Source organism: Triticum urartu, chromosome 2 (genome assembly GCF_003073215.2).
Source record: "Triticum urartu cultivar G1812 chromosome 2, Tu2.1, whole genome shotgun sequence".
NCBI classification, from domain to species: Eukaryota; Viridiplantae; Streptophyta; class Magnoliopsida; order Poales; family Poaceae; genus Triticum; species Triticum urartu.
In genome coordinates this window covers 103,468,152-103,488,712 of record NC_053023.1, presented here as the reverse complement: position 1 = coordinate 103,488,712, position 20,561 = coordinate 103,468,152, and the positions used below count along the sequence as shown (strand labels likewise).

The window sequence follows — 20,561 nt, the reverse complement described above, 5'->3', positions numbered from 1 at the left end:
CGCTCATTTGGTTCACAACGCTATTTCAGTTGTGGTGCTGCTCGTCTTCCCTATCTCCGGCGATGTTTCGACGGTGGTCGGTGACGAGTGTGGTAGATGATGTGTACAAGGGCCTCCAAGGACTTTTTTGTGTTGTTGTTTTATTTATGTGAGGTCCATCGTACAAAGTTCCAAGGACACCTGTGTTTCTGGGTCCTTCTGTTGTGTGTCGCATGTATGTGCTATGTTTGCTCTATGCAATGAATGGACATGTGGTACTTAAAAAAACCTTGCATTGTCTTGCTTTTATCACCAACTTTTGAGCTGCGACTGAATCTGATCCTAAAACAAATTCCTCATGAAAATAAGTTTTTTTAGCAATCGTGAGCTTTAGCTATTGAATCGAAAGTTATCCCAACACATGGATCAGTTACACGTCATTCCTGATTGTCTGCTCTCCCTTGCCCGCTCCCTCTCGCGGCGGGCGGCGCGCGCCATCAACTTCGGCGGGTGGGAAGTGCGGGCACTAGCACCCACCGCTGCCCACACGGAGCAGCAGCTAGCTGGCAGCGGGGGAACAGGACGAGGGAAGGGGCGGAGCGGACTGTGTAACCCTCACGGAACTGCGTGTGGGCCCGGAGGGGCCAGCTCCGGCGTCCGCGCTGCCCCGACGCGGGAGCGACGACGGTGCAGATCTGGAGCTGATCCCTGTGTCCACCTTTGACCGCTCCAGCGCAGCGCGGAGGGCCAGCTTCTCCTCGACGTCAAGGTCGGTGCCGGAGTGGCTGCCGAAGCTCGACATCTCGTCGAATTCGGTCGAAATCGAAGAGGAGGAGGAGGGGACGATGCGAGAGAGGAGAGTGGAGTAAGAGCTAGGGTTTGAAGACGGGGAGTGTCGGGGTTTTTATGGGGACGGTGTGGGGTCGATGGTGGGCTGGAATGACGTGACGAATGTGAAGGAAACCTAAATGTTTATTATTCATGCTAGAAATGTATTGATCGGAAACCTAAATACATGTGTGAATACATAGACAAACACTATGTCCCTAGTGAGCCTCTACTTGACTAGCTCGTTGATCAAAGATGGTTAAGGTTTCCTGATTATGGACATGAGTTGTCATTTGATAACGGGATCACATCATTCAGTTTTATTTTCTTCACATCCGTCACGGGAGAAGGCCCATCCGTTAGCTTAGCAGTTTTATTGCTATTGCTTTCATGATGTCAAATACATATTCCTTCGACTATGAGATTATGCAACTCCCGCATACCGGAGAAATGCCTTGTGTGCTATCAAACGTCACAACGTAATTGGGGTGATTATAAAGATGCTCTACAGGTATCTCCGAAGGTGTTTGTTGAGTTGGCATAGATCGAGATTAGGATTTGTCACTCCGAGTATCGGAGAGGTATCTCTGGGCCCTCTAGGTAATACACATCATAAGAAGCCTTGCAAGTAAAGTGACTAATGAGTTAGTTACAGGATGATGTATTACGGAACGAGTAAAGAGACTTGTCGGTAACGAGATTGAACTAGGTATGAAGATACCGACGATCGAATCTCGGGCAAGTAACATACTGATAGACAAAGGAAATAATGTATGTTGTCATAACGGTTCGACCGATAAAGATCTTCGTAGAATATGTAGGAGCCAATATGAGCATCCAGGTTCAGCTATTGATTATTGACCGGAGAGGTGTCTCGGTCATGTCTACATAGTTCTCGAACCCGTAGGGTCCGCATGCTTAACGTTCGATAATGATATTGTATTATATGAGTTATGTGATTTTGTGACCGAATGTTGTTCGGAGTCCCGGATGAGTCATGGACATGACGAGGAGTCTTGAAATGGTCGAGAGGTAAAGATGGATATATAGGACGATGGTATTCAGACACCGGAAGTGTTCCGGAGGGTATCGGGTAGTTATCGGGTCACCGAAAGGTGTTTCGGATGCCCCCGGCAATCTTATGGGCCATATGGGCCTTGTGAAGGAACACACCAGCCCACAAGGGGCTGGTGTGCCCTATAAGGCCATAGGAGGAGGAGAAGGAGAGGGGGGAAAGGAAAGGAAAGTGTGGATTAGGATTCCCACTTCCTTCTCTCACCCCCTCTTTCCTCCCCTTCATGCATACATGGAAAGGAGGGGCGCAGGGCAAGGCAAGACCCCTAGGGGGTAGCGGCCAACCCTAGGGCGCGCCCTGGCTGCCTCCCCTCCCCTCCCACCACAACATAAACTGTTAGCCGTGTGCGGCGCCCCCCCTCCACAGTTTACACCCCCGGTCATATTCTCGCGGTGCCGATCACTTCACCATCACCGTCACCATGCCGTCGTGCTGACGGAACTCATCTACTACCTGGACACCTTGCTGGATCAAGAAGGCGAGAGACGTCACCGAGCTGAACGTGTGCAGAACTCGGAGTTGTCGTACGTTCGGTACTTGATCGGTGGAGCGCGAGAAAGTTCGACTACATCAACCGCGTTGTGAAATGCTTCCGCTTACGGTCTACGAGGGTACATGGACACACTCTCCCCATCGTTGCTATGCATCTCCATGGATAGATCATTGCGTGAGCGTAGATTTTTGTTTGTTTTCCATGCTACGTTTCACAACAGTGGCATCAGAGCCAGGTCTATGCGTAGATGATATGCACTTGTAGAACACAAAGAGTTGTGGGCGGTGATAGTCATACTGCTTACCACCAACGTCTTATTTTGATTCGGCGGTATTGTGGGATGAAGCGGCCCGGACCAACCTTACATGTCCACGCACATGAGACCGGTTCCACTGTAGCGACCAGACCTCAAACAGTCCAATCTCTGTGCTCCGGTGTCATCCCTGGATTAGTAATGCTGACACCACACAGTACTTGAAGGATTTATAAGAGAGTAGCAATCACACACTTATTACATCGAGTGTCTCAAAAGAGAACTTATTACAATAAATATGGCTTAAGGCCATCTAATAACGATAACAGCGGAAGGCTTGGAAGATAAGTGAATCCATCAACTTCAACGGCATCACTGAGTATAGAACCACGACCTAAAACTCCTTAATCGTCGTCTGAAAAGTCTGCAACATTAACGTTGCAGCCCAAAACGGGTCAGCACATGGAATATGCTGGCAATATAACACATAGAGAGTAATGGAATGAAACAGCTATTCTATATGCATATTTGGCTGGTGGAAAGCTCTATGGTTACAGTTTTGTGTAAAGCCAATTTTTCCCTACTGCAAAGGAATAAATTTATTTAACTATCATGGTGGTTGTTAAACATTGAGAATGGTTGACAGCATTCTCAATCCCAATTAAGCATCATCATTAAACAAAACCATCAAAATTAATTTTATAGTAACATGTTGAGATTCACATGATAATCCAGGTACTAGATACTCAAGATGTCCATAACCGGGGACACGGCTAACCATGATTAGTTTATACACTCTGCAGAGGTTTGTGTACTTTTCCCCACAAGACTCGATCTCTCCGTTGGATTTCTCGCACTACATGGTGTTTGAGAAACGGATGACCGAGACATAGTCTTTCAGAAGCGCTAGCACCTTACGATCGGGTAGACCGTACCACCTACATCCCCTACATCTGCTAGTCTACCACTGTAAGAGTTCGCACAACTTAGTCAACTATGCTAGAGCCCATAATAGCTTGTGGCTGCACACGGAAGTTTCTAGCATGAATAATCTCATGATCCCTTTGAGTCTGGGTGGCGGTCCAAAAGAAAACAGGCAATCCTGGAATACCCAGGTACCTCAATCCACCCAGATGTGTGTTTAAGTTGCCACCTTAATAAACCATTAATTAACAATCTCACATCTGTCATGGACACTCACCCAATCCACGTCTACTAGCATAGCATGGCATAATAAGCAAACGTAGAAGTAACTCCCAAAGGTTTGATAATAAACAGGTAATAGGTACTACCTCAACTACTTCCCAAACCCACAATTTAATTAGATCCTAATCATGCAATGTGTGAGGATTGATCTAATGCAATAAAACTGGGTAGTAGGAGGTATGATCAAAGTGTTACTTGCCTTGCTGATGATCCGGGAAACCTAGCGATTCGAAGTAGCAAGCGGCGCACTCCGGGTACTCTATCGCAAACAAACAAGCATACAATAAGTACTCAACTAATGCACAGGTAAAACTCAAATAAGAGATCTAACCAGAAAGTTCAACTTAAGAACTCCGGTTGGCAAAAAGAATCAAATCGAACGAAGCAACGAAAGACAAACGGCAAAAGAAACAAGGCTTCGTTTACTATTCTGGATCTAAGGCAATTTTTACAGTGGCAAAAACTTGTTTGAGTTGGTTAAACGGAAAGAGGGTTTCGAGACGAAACTCCAGGCGCTTGAATCGCCTGATTCCGATAAACGAGCGAAAAGTTAGACTAAAACGAAAATCGGATCAGAAATCGCGATCAGAAAAATCGCGATTTAATCCGAGAAAAAGAAAAACGACGAACAGTTTAACGAACGAACGTTCGTTAACTGAATCTAAACGAAGAACGCGTTCGTTAAAACGAACGAACGAGCGAACGCTCGCTAATTAGCCTAAACCGGGAAAAAAAACCGATCTAAAGAAAAAACGAAACTAAAAAAACCGACGAAAACCGACGGAAAAACCGAACGGTTTTTCTAATAAAAACGGCGGCGGGATCGAGGTAAACCTCGGGCGGCGGGTCCGGCGGGCGGGCGGCGGCTCCGACGGCGGCGGCGGCAGCGGCTCCGGCGGCGCGGCGGGGGCGGCGGCGGCGCGGATCGGGCCGCGGCTAGGGTTTGGGGCGCGGGCTGGGCTGGCTCGGGCCGGGGCGGCGGCTTATAAAGCCCCGGCCAGGCGGAGTCCTGGCCGGTTACGGCCCAGGGTCGGTTCGGACTTTTTTTTAAATACTTACGCTCAAAAAAAAAAGACTACTAAACGGACTCCAAAAATCCCGAAATAAATTTTCCCCGGCTTCTAAAATCAAGCCGCACAGGATGAACATTTATTTGGGGCCTAAATGCAATTTTGAAAAACGCGCATTTTTCCTAAATTCAAATAAAATAGCAAATAAAACCAAATAAAATCTTATTTGATTTTTTATTAAATCCCCAATATTTATTTATTTTGGGAAAGTCATTTTATTCCCTCTCTCAATATTTTTATAATAGAAATAATTGAAAATAAAATAAATAAAATCAAATGATCCTATTTTCAAAATTTGAGACAACTCAAATATGAAAATAACGAAATCCCCAACTCTCTCCGCGGGTCATTGAGTTGCGTGAAATTTCTAGGATCAACCAAAATGCAATAAATATGATATGCAATGATGATCTAGTGTATAACATTCCAAATTAAAAATTTGGGATGTTACATCCACCGAGAGACATGCAACTAGTTTTGCATAAAGGTGGCTGCCGGGTGTCTGTTTCTCCTACTTTAGTTGAATCGGATTTGACTGCGGCCGGTCCTTGAAGAAGGTTAAAACAGCAAACTTGACGAAACACCGTTGTGGTTTTGATGCATAGGTAAGAACGATTCTTGGTAGAAGCCCATAGCAGCCACGTAAAACTTGCAACAACAAAGTAGAGGACGTCTAATTGTTTTTGCTGGGCATGTTGTGATATGATATGTGTTGGGAAACGTAGCATGCAATTCCAAAAAAATTCCTATGCTCACGCAAGATCTATCTAGGAGATGCATAGCAACGAGAAGGGGAGAGTGTGTCTACGTTCCCTCGTAGACCGAAAGTGGAAGCATTTGACAACGCGGTTGATGTAGTCGAACTTCTTCTCCTTCCGACCGATCAAGCACCGAACGTACGACACCTTCGAGTTCTGCACACGTTCAGCTCGATGACATCCCTCGAATTCTTGATCCAGCAAAGTGTCGAGGAAGTAGATGAGTTCCGTCAGCACGACGGTGTGGTGACGGTGATGGTGAAGTGATCCGCGCAGGGCTTCGCCTAAGCACTACAAAGATATGACCGGAGGCGTAAACTCTGGAGGGGGCGCCGCACACGGCTAACAATTTTTGGTGTGTGTTCTAGGTGCCCCCTCCGCACGTATATGTAGGTGGGAGGGGGAGGAGGACAGCCAAGGGGCGCCCCAAGTGGGAGGAATCCTACTTGGGGGCCTTGTCCAATTCGCCACTCCCCTTACCATATCCATCGGAGGGGGAAGGAAAGAGGAGGGAGGAGGAAATGAAGCGGGAGGCCGAATCCCTCCCCTTCCTTCTCTCTTCCCCCTTTCCTTCCCCCTAAGGTGCGACCCATATGGGGGGTGCAGCAGCTCCTGCTGGCTGCTGTGTTTCCCCTCTTGGCCCATTAGGCCCATATAGTTGCCGGGGGGTGTCCGGAACCCCTTCCGGTGACCCTATATGTACCCGGTACCCCCAGAACACTTCCGGTGTCCAAATATCATCGCCCTATATATGAATCTTTACCTCTCGACCATTTCAAGACTCCTCGTAATGTCCGTGATCTCATCCGGGACTCCGAACAACGTTCGGTCACCAAATCACATAACTCATATAATACAAAATCATCATCGAACGTTAAGCGTGCGGACCCTACGGGTTCGAGAACTAAGTAGATATGACCGAGACACCTCTCTGGTCAGTAACCAATAGCGGAACCTAGATGCTCATATTGGTTCCCACATATTATACGAAGATCTTTATCGGTCGTACCGTAATGACGACATACGTTATTCCCTTTGTCATCGGTATGTTACTTGCCCGAGATTCGATCGTTGGTATCCACATACCTAGTACAATCTCGTTACCGGCAAGTCTCTTTACTTGTTCCGTAATACATCATCCCGTAACTAACTCATTAGTCACTTTGCTTGCAAGGTTTCTTATGATGTGTATTACCGAGAGGGCCCAGAGATACCTCTCCGATACTCAGAGTGACAAATCCTAATCACGATCTATGCCAATCCAACAAACACCTTCAGAGATACCTGTAGAGCATATTTATAATCACCCAGTTACGTTGTGACGTTTGATAGCACACAAGGTATTCCTTGGTATCCGGGAGTTGCATAATCTCATAGTCGAAGGAATATGTATTTGACATGAAGAAAGCAATAGCAATAAAACTGAACAATCAATATGCTAAGCTAATGGATGGGTCTTGTCCATCACATCAGTCTCCTAATTATGTGATCCCGTTCATCAAATGACAACACATGTCTATGGTTAGGAAACTTAACCATCTTTGATTAACGAGCTAGTCTAGTAGAGGTTTACTAGGGACACGGTGTTTTGTCTATGTATCCACACATGTATCAAGTTTCTGGTTAATACAATTCTTGCATGAATAATAAACATTTATCATGATATAAGGAAATATAAAATAACAAACTTTATTATTGCCTCTAGGACATATTTCCTCAGTCTCCCACTTGCACCAGAGTCAATAATCTAGTTCACATCGCCATGTGAATAACATCTATAGTTCACATCACCATGTGATTAACACCTATAGTTCACATCGCCATGTGACCAACACCCAAAGGGTTTACTAGAGTCAATAATCTAGTCCACATCGTCATGTGATTAACACCCAAAGAGTAATAAGGTGTGACCATGTTTTGCTTGTGAGAGAAGTTTAGTCAATGGGTCTGCCACATTCAGACCCGTATGTATTTTGCAAATTTATATGTCTACAATGCTCTGCATGGAGCTACTCTAGCTAATTGCTCACACTTTCAATATGTATCCAGATCGAGACTCAGAGTCATCCGGATCGGTGTCAAAGCTTGCATCAACGTAACTCTTTACGACGAACTATTTATCACCTCCATAATCGAGAAATATTTCCTTAGTCCTCTAAGGATAATTTTGACCGCTGTCTAGTGATCTACTCCTGGATCACTATTGTACCCCCTTGACAAACTCATGGCAAAGTACACAATAGGTTTGGTACACAGCATGACATACTTTATGGAACCTATGGCTGAGACATAGGGAATGACTTTCATTCTCTCTCTATCTTATGCCGTGGTCGGGCGTTGAGTCTTACTCAACTTCACACCTTACAATACAGGCAAGAACTCTTTCTTTGACTGATCCATTTTGAACTCCTTCAAAATCTTGTCAAGGTATGTACTCATTGAAAAATCTTATCAAGCTTCTTGATCTATCTTTATAGATCTTGATGCCTAATATATAAACAGCTTCACCGAGGTCTTTCATTGAAAAAAAAATCTTATTCAAGTATCCTTTTATGCTATCCAAAAATTCTATATCATTTCCAATCAGCAATATGTTATCCACATATAGTATCAGAAATACAAGCTTCATATAAGCTTCACCGTAAATACAAGCTTCACCGTAAGTCTGTATAAACCATATGCTTTGATCACCTTATCAAAGCGTATATTCCAACTCCGAGATGCTTGCACCAGTCCATAGATGGATCGCTGGAGTTTGCACACTTTGTTAGCACCTTTAGGATCGACAAAACCTTTTGGTTGCATCATATACAACTCTTCTTTAAGAAATCCATTAAGGAATGCAGTTTTGATATCCATTTGCCAGATTTCATAAAATGCGGCAATTGCTAACATGATTCGGACAGACTTAAGCATCGCTACACATGAGAAAATCTCATTGTAGTCAACACCTTGAATTTGTCGAAAACCTTTTGCGGCAAGTCGAGCTTTGTAGACAGTAACACTATCATCAGCGTCCGTCTTCCTCTTGAAGATCCATTTGCTCTCAATGGCTTGCCGATCATCGGGTAAGTCGACCAACATCCACACTTTGTTCTCATACATGGATCCTATGTCAGATTTCATGGCCTTAAGCCATTTATTAGAATCTTAGCTCATCATAGCTTATTCATAGTTCGTAGGTTTGTTATGGTCTAGTAACATGACTTCTAGAACATGGTTACCGTACCACTCTGGTGCGGAACATGCTCTATTCGACCTACGAGGTCAAGTAGTAACTTGATCTAAAGTTTCATGATCATTATCATTTTCTTCCTCTCTAGTTGGTGCAGGCATCACGGGAACGGTTTTCTATAATGAGCTACTTTCCAATTCGAGAGAAGGTACAATTACCACATCAAGTTCTAATTTCCTCCCACTCACTTCTTTCGAGAGAAATTACTTCTCTAGAAAGGATCCATTCTTTGCAACAAAGATCTTCCCTTCGGATCTGTGGTAGAGGTGTACCCAACAGTTTCTTTTGGTTATCCTATGAAGACGCACTTCTCCGATTTGGGTTCAAGCTTATCAAGCTCAAGCTTTTTCACATAAGCATCGCAACCCCAAACTTTAAGAAACGACAACTTAGGTTTCTTGCCAAACCATAGTTCATATGGTGTCATCTCAACGGATTTAGATGTTGCCCTATTTAATGTGAATGCAACTGTCTCTAATGCATAACCCCAAAACGATAGTGGTAAATCGGTAAGAGACATCATAGACCGCACTATATCTAATAAAGTGCGATTACGACGTTTGTACACACCATTACGCTGTGGTGTTCCTGGTGGCGTGAGTTGTGAAACTATTACACATTATTTTAAATGAAGGCCAAACTTGTACCTAAAATATTCGCCTCTGCGATCAGATCATAGAAACTTTATTTTCTTGTTACGATGATTCTCCACTTCACTCTTAAATTCTTTGAACTTTTGAAATGTTTCAGACTTGTGTTTCATCAAGTAGATATACCCATACCTACTCAAATCATCTGTGAAAGTGAGCAAATAATGATACCCGCCGCGTGCCTCAATACACATCGGACCGCATACATAGGTATGTATTATTTTCCAATAAGTCATTAGCTCGCTCCGTTGTTCTGGAGAACGGAGTTTTAGTCATCTTGCCCATGAGGCATGGTTCGCAAGTATCAAATGATTGATTCATAATCAAGTGATTCCAAAAGTCCATCCGCATGGAGTTTCTTCTTGCGCTTTACACCAATATGACCTAAACGACAGTGCCACAAGTATGTTGCACTATCATTATCAACTTTTTATCTTTTGACATCAATATTATGAATATGTTTATCACTATGATCGAGATTCAATAAATCATTTATATTGAGTGTATGACCATAGAAGGTTTTATTCATGTATACAGAACAACAATTATTCTTTGACTTAAATGAATTATTGTATTGCAATAAACATGATCCAATCATATTCATGCTCAATGCAAACACCAAATAACATTTATTTTAGGTTCAACACTAATCTCGAAGGTAAAGGGAGTGTGCGATGGTGATCTTATCAACCTTGGAAATACTTCCAACACACATCGTCACCTCGCCCTTAACTAGTACCTGTTCATTTTGCAACTCCTGTTTCGAGTTACTAATCTTAGCAACTGAACCGGTATCAAATACCCAGGGGCTACTATGAACACTAGTAAAGTATAGATCAATAACACACATATATATATATATATATCAAATATACATTTGTTCACTTTGCCATCCTTCTTATCCGCCAAGTTTTTGGGGCAGTTCCGCTTCCAGTGACCATTTCTTTTTCAGTATAAGCACCCAGTTTCACGTTTGGGTCTAGCTTTGGGCTTCTTCACGGGAGTGGCAACTAGCTTGCCATTCTTCTTGAAGTTCCCTTTCTTTACCTTGCCCTTTTTTTCTTGTAACTAGTGGTCTTGTTAACCATCAACACTTGATGCTATTTCTTGACTTCTACCTTCGCCGATTTCAGCATCACGAAGAGCTTGGGAATCGTTTTCATCATCCCTTGAACATTATAGTTCATCACAAAGTTCTAGTAACTTGGTGATAGTGACTAGAGAACTCTGTCAATCACTATCTTATCTGGAAGATTAACTCCCACTTGATTCAAGCGATTGTAGTGCCCTGACATTCTAAGAACATGCTCACTAGCTGAGCTATTCTCCTCCATCTTGTAGGCAAAGTACTTGTCAGAGGACTCATACCTCTTAACACGAGAATGAGTCTGAAATATTATTTTCAGCTCTTGGAACATCTCATACGCTCCATGGTGCTCAAAACATTTTTGAAGTCCCGGTTCTAAGCCGTAAAGCATGGTGCACTAAACTATCAAGTGGTCATCATACCGAGCTTGCCAAACATTCATAACGTCTACATCTGCTCCTGTAATAGGTCTGTCACCTAGTGGTGCATCAAGGACATAATTCTTCTGTGCAGCAATGAGGATAATCCTCAAATCACGGACCCAGTCTGCATCATTTCTACTATCATCTTTGAACTTAGTTTTCTCTAGGAACATATAAAAAATAAAACAGGGGAGCTATACGCGAGCTATTGATCTACAACTTAGATATTAAGTTCATGATAAATTAAGTTCAATTAATCATATTACTTAAGAACTCCCACTTTGATAGGCATCCCTCAAGTCATCTAAATGATACGTGATCCTTATCAACTAAACCATGTCCGATCATCACGTGAGATGGAGTAGTCATCAATGGTGAACATCCCTATGTTTATCATATCTACTATATGATTCACGTTCGACCTTTCGGTCTCCAGTGTTCTGAAGTTATGTCTGTACATGCCAGGCTCATCAAGTTTAACCTGAGTATTCCGCATGTGCAAAACTGTCTTGCCCCCGTTGTATGTGAACGTATGTGACGCCCGGATAATTAAGCTATAGTAAACCTCTCCTAATGATGCCTGATACGTCTCCAACGTATCTATAATTTTTGATTGCTCCATGCTATATTATCTACAGTTTTGGACTATATTGGGCTTTATTTTCCACTTTTATATTATTTTTGGGACTAACCTATTAACCGGAGGCCCAGCCCATAATTGCTGTTTTTGCCTATTTCAGTATTTCGGAGAAACAAAATATCAAACGGAGTCCAAACGGAATAAAACCTTCGGGAACGTGATTTTCTCACCAAACACGATCCAGGAGACTTGGACCCTACTCCAAGGAGTCAAAGAGGCGGTCACGAGGGTAGGGGCGCGCCCCCTGCCTCGTGGGCCCCTCGGTGCTCCACCAACGTACTCCTTCCTCCTATATGTACCTACATACCCCCGAACGATCATAACAGGAGCCAAAAACCTAATTCCACTGCCGCAACTTTCTGTATCCACGAGATCACATCTTGGGGCCTGTTCCGGAGCTCCGCCGGAGAGGGCCGTCATCACGGAGGGCTTCTACATCATCATAGCCTCTCCGATGAAGTGTGAGTAGTTTACCTCAGACCTTCGGGTCCATAGTTAGTAGCTAGATGACTTCTTCTCTCTTTTTGGATCTCAATACAAAGTTCTCCCCCTCTCTTGTGGAGATCTATTCGATGTAATCTTCTTCTTTTTGCGGTGTGTTTGTTGAGACCGGTGAATTGTGGGTTTATGATCAAGTCTATCTATGAGTAATATTCGAATCTTCTCTGAATTATTTTATGTATGATTGGTTATTTTTGCAAGTCTCTTCGAATTATCCATTTGGTTTGGCCAACTAGATTGGTAGTTCTTGCCATGGGAGAAGTGCTTAGCTTTGGGTTCGATCTTGCGGTATCCTTTCCCAGTGACAGAAGGGCCAGCAAGGCACGTATTGCATCGTTGCCATCAAGGATAACAAGGTGGTTTTTATTTCATATTGCATGAATTTATCTCTCTACATCATGTCATCTTGCTTAAAGCGTTACTCTGTTTTTAACTTAATACTCTAAATGCATGCTGGATAGCGGTCGATGAGTGGAGTAATAGTAGTAGATGCAGAATCGTTTCGGTCTACTTGTCACGGACGTGATGCCTATATACATGATCATGCCTAGATATTTATATAACTATGCTCAGTTCTGTCAATTGCTCAACAGTAATTTGTTCACCCACCGTAGAATACTTATGCTCTTGAGAGAAGCCACTAGTGAAACCTATGGCCCCCGGGTCTATTCTCATCATATTAATCTCCATCACTTTAATCTTGCTTTTCTTTTTTACTTTGCCTTTCACTTTTCACTTTGCATCTCTATACCAAAAATACCAAAAATATTATATCTATCAGATCTCACTCTCGTAAGTGACCGTGAAGGGATTGACAACCCCTAATCGCGTTGGTTGCGAGTAGCTATCGTTTTGTGCAGGTACGAGGGACTTGAGCGTGGCCTCCTACTGGATTGATACCTTGGTTCTCAAAAACTGAGGGAAATACTTACGCTACTCTGCTGCATCATCCCTTTCTCTTCGGGGAAATCCAACGCAAGCTCAAGAGGTAGCAATGCCACGTCACCTCGGTTACTGTTGATAAACTCGCCTTAGTTCAAAATGATTCAAATTCAAATTTTAATTAAAGGCAAACAACAAAAGTTTTCAAACATTAAAACTAAAATGTTCTAAATGTGAAAAATAATTCATTTGTATGAATGGTGGAGAAACCAACATTTCTTATAATATTTAAATTCACTAAAGTAACCAAAACTAAGGGCAAAACAATTAACTTAATGCCTTTTATAAAGTTATAATAATATAACCAAATTAGTATTGTGCCAAAATAGTTGTGGCAGTGGCCTAATTAGTAATACTAATTTAGGTGCTAACTTGGTATTTTATAAAACTAAAATAAAATAAACTTTAAATGAAAATAGTAAAGAAATGAAAAAATAGAAAAGGAAAAGCAAAATAAGAGAAAAACGAAAAAAAGGAATAGAGGAACCCCCATGTGCACCTAAGCCCACTGCCTACTGTGTCAGGCCCAGCCCACACCCTCACTCCCACTCGTCCCCTACCTAGCTATAGGAGCGGGCAGGGGCAACCGTGGCGCCATCTCGATGGCCGGCGCGACACATCGAGCATCCGTGGCCCCTCCTAGCCCTACAAGATGCCCTCGCTTCTCTCCCGCTGCAAACCCTAGGCGCCCCCTCACTCTCCCCCTCTTACCCAGAGCCGCTCTCCCTCGTCGCCTCCGCTCACACCCGATCCGCCGCCACAAACCACCGCGACCACCTCCACCGAATCAGCAACCCGTCGCGTCTGTGAGGTCTGCCTCATCGTATTCGTCATCTACACTGGCGCATGCGAGCTAGGACGCCACAACGACGACGCCCTCATCGATCTTCTTCGACTATGGCTGCCACATGCCTCGCCTCGATCCATGCCGTCCCGAACATCTCCGGCTCCCTCAAGCATACCTACGCAACCACAGTGAGCACCACCACTTCCCCGCAATTTATCGAGCTCGGATTCGAGCTCGGGCGCGCTCGTCGCAACGCCCGTAGCCTAGTTGCTGCCCATGTAGTTCGCCCCGTGCCGCTGTGTTCCACCCCGGCCCGCGCGTCCCCGCGGCCCATGCGCGCCATGACCGCACCCTGCCATTGTTCTCGCACGCCCGCCAGCACCTGCGCTGCCGTTTCTGTTGCTCAGCTGCTACAGACTGCTGCCGGCCGCGGGCTTCATCCCGCACCTGCTAGCGCGCTCGGGCACCTCGCTGCTCGCCTGGGCCGCGCCCTGCACCCACTGCAGCCGCCCCGATCGGCCCACGCCGCAGCCGCCTGCTGCTCCCCCCCGTTGCTGCTGTTGCGCCGTCGGCCCACTACCCCGCTCCCTCCAACACGCCGGCCCGCGCTGACCTCGCCGGCTCCGTTGCCGTCGATGCCGCCCATCTCACTACCGTCGCTGGCTCTCGCCCTCCCTTGCTTGCCCCGCGTCGTCGCCTCTCCCCGAGCCTCGCTCCAGCACCCACCTGCGCGGCCCCACTCTGGTGCCCGCCCGCGCGCCCCGTGGAGGCCTGCGCCCGCCCAACCAGTCGCGTCAAACCGCCCCGCCCCTGGCGCCGCTCGCCGCCCCTGGCCGAGGCCTCCCCTGCTGCAACGGGCATGCCCAGCTGAGGCGCCGTCGTCGCTTGGCTCTGCCAGTTTCCTTTACCCCCACCCGAGTATGATAGTGCGGCCCTCCCCTTAATAAAAGAAAAATAAAATCTGTTCCAAATAAAACAAATGATTAGTAAATAATTAGTGATTAGTTAACTAATTAATTTTTAGTTAATTAGCTTAATTACACACTAACAGGTGGGTCCCACCAGTCCCCAGTTGACCAGTCAACTACTGAGTCAGCAGTTGACTGGAGCCACCGGTCTGCCTCATTAGTGCACCTCTGGTGCACTGCACCGGGTGCACCTAATGCTTCTCTCTGATATTTTTTAAATTAATAATATTACAAAAATTCAGAAAGAACATAACGTCGAAAAATCATAGAAAAATAACCGTAGCCCGGATGAAAATAATTTGTACATGAAAGTTGCTCAGAACGTCGAGACAAATCCGAACACGCGGTCCGTTCGTTCACCACACGTCCCTAACATAGCGAACCTGCAACCGCCCCCCTCCGACCCGTTTATCCGAAAACGCAAAACACCGGGAATACTTTCCTGGATGTTTTCCCCCTTCGTTGGTATCACCTATCCCTGCGTTAGCTCACCGCTAGCACCGCGTGTTGCCTTATTATATTTTGTGATGCTTTGTTTGCTCCGTATTTACTGTTTCTTCCCACTCTTTTTCTCCAGTAGACCCCGAGACCGACGCTAATGCCACTGAGTACGACCACATCACCGACGACCCCTCTTCCTATGCAACAGAGCTTCCAGGTAAGCAAACCCCCTTTGATCAACCATATATCACCCACTCTCTTCTCTCTTATTCTTGCATTAGATTTTCTACTGTTGTTGATTCGATAGCTCCTATTCTGTTGCATAGCCTGTCATTGTTGCTACAATTGTTGCTACCTTTACCTGCTATCCTAATGCTTAGAATAGGTTGTTAGTATTACATCAGTGGCCCTACACTCTTGTGTGTCTGCCATGCTATACTACTTGGTCGTGGTCGCTCGGGAGGTGATCACGGTTATATACTATACTATAACATAGTCATGTTGATGATTCAGAGATGGGGGCTGAAGGGGCAGGTGCTTCCACCCAGGTAGTGGTGGGCCTGGGTTCCCGGCAGCCCCCTGATTGTTACTTTGTGGCGGAGCGACAGGGCAGGTTGTGACCACCTAGGAGACAGGTGGGCCTGGTCCCTGGTCGGGTCCGTGGTTACTTCAAAATAACACGCTTAACGAGATCTGGACATTTGATCTGAGTCTGTCCACTCGCCTATACGCACTAACCAATTGGAACAGTTATGGGCACTCGACATCGTGGTATCAGCCGAAGCCTTCTTGACGTCAGCGACTGAGCGGTGTGCGCCAGGTTGGATCGCGTAACGCAACTTCCTTTGTAATGGATGTTGCTAGGTCTGCTCGCCGGCCACGTACGCAACGTACATGTGTGCAACGGGCGATGGGCCCAGACCCCTGCGCGCTTAGGATTTAGACCGGCATGCTGACTTCTCTGTTGTGCCTAGTTCGGGCTGCGACGTGTTGATCTTCTGAGGCCGGGCATGACCGAGGAAAGTGTGTCCGGCCAGAGGGATCGAGCATGTTGGGTAATGTGGTGCACCCCTGCAGGGAAGTTTATCTATTCGAATAGTCATGTCCCTCGGTAAAAGGACGACCCAGAGTTGTATTCTGACCTTATGACAACTAGAACCGAATACTTAATAAAACACACCTCTTACAAGTTCCAGATACAACCCGGTGATCGCTTTCCCACAGGGCGACGAGGGGAGGATCGCCGCGTAGGATTATGCTATTTGTTGCTACTTGATGTTGCACTTGCTACTCTCTCCTACATGCTTCAAGATGGAGGCGGCCAGAAGTGTATTCTTCGATAGGACTAGCTATCCCCCTCTTATTCTGGCATTCTGAAGTTTAGTCCACATATACTACCCATTTCATTGATACTGATGCATATGTAGTGTAGATCCTTGCTTGCGAGTACTTTGGATGAGTACTCACGGTTGGTTTGCTACTTATTTTCCCCCTTTTCCCGGTTATTGTGATCATATGATGGTGTCCAGGAGCCAGAGGATCTCGAGGATGATTCTATGTGGAGTTCAACTTCGAGGAGTAGTCAGGAGGTCCTAGGCAGGAGGCCTTGCCTTTTCAATCATTGCTACTTTTGTGCTAGCCTTCTTAAGGCAAACTTGTTTAACTTATGTCTGTACTCAGATATTATTTCTTCCGCTGACTCTTGTGTATTCGAGCTTATGTATTCGATCCCTCGAGGTCCTTGGTTTGTAAAATCTTGTATTATTTTAATTTGTGTCTAGAGTTGTGTTGTGATATCTTCTCGTGAGTCCTTGATCTTGATCGTACACATTTGCGTGTATGATTAGAGCATCTCCAGCCGCGCCCCCAACAGGCCCTCCCCAGGCGTTTTTGCCGCGCCGGCGCCGAAAAACGGCCCAGTCGCCCCCCAGAAGCCCGTTTTTTGCCGGCTCGGGCCGAAACTGGTGCCGGCGGACCCAGGCAGAACCCGGCACCCTGGGGGCGCCTAGGGCGCCGGCACAAGCGAAAAGGGCGCGTGGGTCCGCCCTGTCGGTGAGTCCAGCGCCTATTCCCGCAGTTTCTTCCCGCTTTTCCCCCACTTCCCTCCCATTTTCTCCTTCCCTCCCGCCAATCCCCCTCCCGCTCGCCTCCCAGCCGGCCGCCATGCCACCGAAGAAGTACGTCATCCCCGACTCTGTCGCCCAGCCGAAGCAGAGGAAGCTGAGGGCGCCGCCGTCGAAGCCACCGGGCATGCCGAACGCCGAGTGGAGGGCGGAAATTCAGCGACGGGAGGCTGTCACCGCCGACTGGCGGAACAGGGCCATCGCTCGAACAGAACTGACCGGCGAAACAGGGCCGTCCTTTGTGATGAGAAGACCGACGCGCGGTGGTCGGCGTTGATGTCGAGCAGCGCCGTCAAGCTCGACCTACTCCGGACCAACGTCGCCGCGAAGAAGAGAAACACCGACCTGGCTTTCCTGCTGGGTGGGGCGGACATGCTCCAGAGCACCGACGAGGCGGTCAAGGCATGGTACTTGGTGGAGCGCAGCCTCATCCTGAACCAGCTTCCCTCGACAATGCCGCCGCCGCCGACGCCCACGCCACCGCCGCCGCCAAGACCGCGTGATGACGCCTCCACGACGCCCAGCAGCACCGAAGCCGCGCCGACACCGCCCAGCGCAGAAGCAGCACCGACACCGCCAAGCCCGCGCACACCAGCTCTGCCGACGCCTGGGGCAGAGCCCGCCGAGTGATGCGTTGCGCACGCGAACTTCTGCCGCTCTATTTTTTGTACGCCTGACTATATCCGATCGTCGAACTGTGACTTGCGATCGCCGGACTTGTCGCGTCTTTTGTGAGCGGGAATGACCAAGTTCGAATTTTCCGCATCCTGGGGGCGGTGCCTGGGGGCGTGACTGGGAGCTAGGTCGCCCCGAGGGGCCGAACTAGCGCCGGTTCGCCCCCAGACCGCTCTTTTTTAGCGCCCTAGGGTGGCCGAACGGCTGGAGATGCTCTTAGTGTACGGTCAAATCGGGGGCATCACAAGTTGGTATCAGAGCCAACTGCCTATAGGAATCCCCCTTCCAAACTCTTTGGCCGAAGTCGAGTCTAGACAATACAAAACTTTTGCTAACATGGCTGTGTGCCTTACGGGCCCATGTCGCCATTGGGTGGTATTAGGATCTTTTATTCCTTGTCTATACTCTAGAATTCTGATCTCTCTTCTATTCGGGTTAAATGATTTTACTAATTATAACTCTAGGTTCTCATTACCACTTCCTGCCGGAGAGCTCCTTCAATTCCAGATGATCGACTGCTTCACCAGAAGGTTCTGAAGATGCTATTCAATGTTTTCCCGAGACTCTTGTGCCCACCGCCTTAACAAATTTCCTACAACCGTTATATCCTTATGGATAACTACATACTCTTGCCATTCTTACATTCAATCCCGTTGATCTCGTTATTACAAGATACCCCGAACTGCTCTTCGTTGTTTCGATAATCCTTTGAGCTTACCGCTTTGCAGTTCTTGCCCCATGAATACCCCCTACGGATAATTCCTCGCACTTATTGAGTATCCGTTCTTCCCCTATTGTTCATATGATTCACAAGATTCATTGAAATACTATCTGATCTTCCGGTGATCCTCTGCCCGCTATTGCTCGGCAAATACTTGTCTGCTTGCATTATGGATGCGTTCCATATGGCTAGCAATATTCATAGTATCCTTTGTCATTATCATTTTGAGTCTGTTGATTCAATATGTTGCGAATGCTCACAATCCTCAGTCAGATCCTAGAATCCATCCTTCCGTCTCAGATGTCATTTTAAACATGGGCTGGATCTCGACCAATGAAATTGCCATTGATTGTACCCCTAAGCCTACTCAACTTACCCCTCGATCAGAGCGTTTGCTCCAGATCCCTTGATTTGAAAATCATAATTCCTTTGTTATCTAAATGTTGAATTATTCAGGTGTTATATAAATCGATGCATATGCATTCCTTCTTCCTCTGATTGGGTATCAATACTCACATCTGCTCGGTTGTGGATCGCCATATCCACTGTTAGATTATTATCCGACAGTGTCCTTCATAATTAATCACCTTATGAGTTCTTTCTCCGATACATAATGCCTTTGGTAAATTGTATCCTCTCCTTTTGTCAACCATGCTCTGCTTTTGAGCTTTTGTTTATTACTCCTGAAGGTTGTGTTATAAGTTCCTAAGATGCCCCGATGGGTTGAACCAGCACCTTCCCTAATCTGTGTGAACCCGAAAGAATTCATGGGTCATACTTATCTGGTATTGCACCAGGTAAAACTTTCAACAACTAATGTCATTTTCTAAATACGAGAGGTGAATGGAAGGTTATGCGTTGAGGAAGTGGGAGCTGACCTTGAACCTTTGTGTTCATGCCCATGGACACGATGTAGATCCTATCCTGGAATCTTCTTGTAATAATAACTATTTCCATGATATAATATCCTTTGGTACCGGTGAATTGATCCTTTGGAATCATGGTTCCGACCATATGTTCTTCTTTGATCCCATTTCTCGGGCAAGTTTGAGCACTTGTCTTCTGTGGATCAATACACCAGTCCAACCTTTACTTTGATCTTTCGCCGAGTATTACACCCTGTTATCTCGAGATTATCATGGAACTGCATAACTTCTTATGAGTTCTCCATCAAGTACTACATTCTCACTGATTCCAATTTTTTCACAAGCTCTGAGTCATTAAACACTCAAGGACACCGATAACTGAATCGAGTCCGCATCGCGATTAAACAACTATTAGTAATCTTCCTTACTTACGAGTTTGTACTCAATCACGTCATTTCTAGCCTGATCGGCTATATCAGTATCGTGCTGATTTTAACTGTGTTACCTGGTCCTTACTCCCGGAGCACCACTTTCGGCGATGAGCTAAGCTTACGTCGATCTTCCTTGTCTTATCATTTCACCTCGAACAACAAGCTTGATTCCGAGTTGGTGTCGTATCCTTGGTTCCAATAATCTTTCGCTGCATTAGTCCTGTTGCTTGATGTAGCCACTATTCACTTGCTTCTTCGTGGAGCCTTTCAAAAAAATTTGTCATGATCATCATCAACATTCTGAGCTCTTCCAGGATATTAGTTGAATTCATGTTGAGAAATACCATCCTTGCCCTCGATGATTTGTGTTATCATCGACCACTTTATTGCCTTCCGTTCAACACAAACTT

General features: G+C 46.0%; 1 pseudogene; it reads right to left on the bottom strand.

Moving 5' to 3' along the window:
- The window catches only part of LOC125535283, a 19,366-nt pseudogene extending 18,585 nt beyond the window's left edge, over positions 1 to 781 (bottom strand).
- Between the last annotated feature and the right edge of the window lie 19,780 nt (positions 782 to 20,561).